At 45.0% G+C, this 2,720-nt stretch overlaps 1 pseudogene; it reads left to right on the top strand.

Moving 5' to 3' along the window:
* The first annotated feature begins 1,113 nt into the window (after positions 1 to 1,113).
* On the top strand, positions 1,114 to 2,361 carry LOC105536444 (annotated as a pseudogene).
* Positions 2,362 to 2,720: the final 359 nt, after the last annotated feature.

The raw sequence follows: 2,720 nt of genomic DNA, 5'->3' as shown, positions 1-2,720 counted from the left end.
CATCTCATGGCCCACAGCCATGGCGTGTGGCCACTGTTCCCTTCAGGGGAGGCTGAGAAATGGAGCTTTCAACTGGGCACATTGCCACGCCAAACAAAACTGTGGTTCTATTCAGCAACCAATAGTGTTTGTCATAAATATAAATCACCAGAGAAGCAGGGAGATACAGTCAGAGTAGAAGGACACAGGTCCTAAGACGTCAGCCTCCTAACCATGCTGACAGCATCCACTCACACTGACCATTTGCAAGGTCCTACTTGGGCACCACAGCTCTACCCATGCTGGAGGAAATCCCAGGCTTCCCACATCTGTGAATTTCCCTTTGAGAAATTGTGATTCCCTCTCTTCAGTAAAGAATGTCATGAAAAGGCCTAGATATCAGTAGGAGGGAGCCTTGAGGAGGAGATCTCAGAGGAGGAGTACACATTGGCACAGGGGACAGACATCCAGGCTGCTCTTCCAGAGATCTCCTTCTCAAGGACAGTTAAGTCCCTCCTCACCAACAAGTCCCTCTCCAGAGCTTCTGTGCTACTATTCTCCACACTGACAGGACCCTGCTCCTTGGTTGGACCACTCCGGGCCAGCATGTGAAAAGCACCCCAGAGTACAGTCCACGGCAAACTTCAAAGGATAGCTGGATCGAAGACTCTCTAGAGCAGCGTTCTCCAAAGCTTTTGATCACATACTTCATTATTAAAACATGATTACACTTGGGGAACTCAAAAGATCCCCAAGTTGGAAAAAAAATGATTAAGCATGTGTGCTTCTAATAGACATATGGTTACTATTTATTTAATATATGCATATAATATTTGCTAGCATAAAACATATGCAAAAATTGAAATCTTAAAAGGACAAACTAAAAATAAATAGAGAGATGCAGCTGGCAGAGGCGTAGTGTGGGCACATACAACTGTCCCACGTGAGGCTCATGGTAGATGAGGCCCTAGTAGATGAGCCATTGGCCCAGGTAGGTGAGGAGCCTGGCTAGCTGGGCCATGCTGCTGGAGGTGCACGGCGCACCCATTCATGGTGCTAGGGCTGGCATGCCAAGTGCACTGCAGTCGTCCACCAAGTGTCCCTGGTGGTAGACGACTGCAGTGTCCCTGATGTGTCCCTGATGTGGCCATGGGGCTATTCACCTTCCCCTTTCCCATCATCATCAGCCTGGGTTCTGCACTGACTTCCACAGCCACCTCTTCCTTGCCCGCTTCATGCCTGTGCTCACACAGAGCTCCATCTTCAGCCTCCTGTCCATGGCCATCAGCAGGTACCTGGCCAGCCACAGTCGGCTCAGGCATAAAAGTTTAGTCACTGGGACCCAAACAAGAGGGATTACTGCTGTCCTCTGGGTCCTTGCCTTTGGCATTGGACTGACCTCATTCCTGGAGTAGAACAGTAAATATACTATGTCCAGCAACTGCAAGGAGCCCTGGGATGGAACCATGAATGAAAGCTGCTGCCTTGTGAAGTGTCTCTTTTAGAATGCAGTACCCATGAGTTACATGGTATATTTCAGTTTTTGGGGGGGTAAGTCCTGTCCCCACTGCTCATAATGTGGCTGATCTCTATCAAGTTCTTCACAGTGACCTGTAGGCAGCTTTAGTGCATGGAGCTGATGGACCACTCAAGGACCACCCTCCAACGGGAGATCCACACAGCCAAGTTGCTGGCTGTGATGGTGGGGATGTTTGCTCTGTGCTCGTTACCAGTGTGCACCATGGACTGTGTCACTCTTTTTCAGCTAGCTCAGGCTAAAGATAAGCCCAAGTGGGCAAGGAAGATGACCATTCTCCTGTCACATGAACATTTGGTTGTCAATCCCATTGTCTATGACCACCAGAACAGAGACTCCTGCTATACTTTTCATAAAATTATTTACAGATATGTTCACTGCTGGACTGATCTCAAGAACGGGAATGGGAAGGTCAGGGCACAGCCTGTTCTCAGTGTGGCCTGTGAAGCAGGCTCTGGTCTCTTCGAGGAGAAGACATAAGTACATAATAAACAATGGGACAGGACATGACTGGCTTATTCTCATTGTGAAAGGTAGCTATACCTCCCAAGTACATGGGCTGCCTCTTTTGAGCACTCCCCTGGAGCTACCATATATCTAGCTAATATATACCTGTTATTAGTAGGCTCCAAGGGTGGACAAATATATTTATGGTTCTCTTTAACTGCTCTTACTGTGTTGACGATGTTGACAGCTTGAATGGATTCTAAAAGCATGTTTTGTTTTGTTTTAGAGTCTGCCTCCTTTATGGTAGAAAATGACAAACTATTTTACTGTGAAACACTGTGAACTATTATAATGCAAATATGTTTTAAATTAGAGGCAATGAAACAATAAAAGTTGCCTGTACTAAAAATGTATATTTGTTCCTAAGAAGGCAGCCAGGAAAATTAAAAGTATAATTCTTCAATCAAGAAACTGCCATATTAATTTGAGGAAATGATAGTCTCCTAAGTTCTTAAGTAGAATTGTCATCACATAATAATTTTAAGCTCCATTCTTTTCCATATACAGAAAACTACTCGAGGGGAAGAAATTGGAAGAATGAGATCCCTCTTCTACCAAATTCCCCTTTCTAGAGCTAGGGAGTGAATTTCGCTTCTCTCCAGAGTTCAAGTTTGGTGAAGTTCTTGGAACCTAAAACATGAACATTTCACTAAGTAAAATTATATAATTATGTGTATGTATTAGGTGAAATAAAAAT

The sequence above is a fragment of the Mandrillus leucophaeus genome, unplaced genomic scaffold (assembly GCF_000951045.1).
Source record: "Mandrillus leucophaeus isolate KB7577 unplaced genomic scaffold, Mleu.le_1.0 Scaffold159, whole genome shotgun sequence".
Taxonomy (NCBI): domain Eukaryota; kingdom Metazoa; phylum Chordata; class Mammalia; order Primates; family Cercopithecidae; genus Mandrillus; species Mandrillus leucophaeus.
The sequence above is the reverse complement of the archived record's forward strand: the minus strand, read 5'-3'. Positions and strand labels throughout refer to the sequence as shown.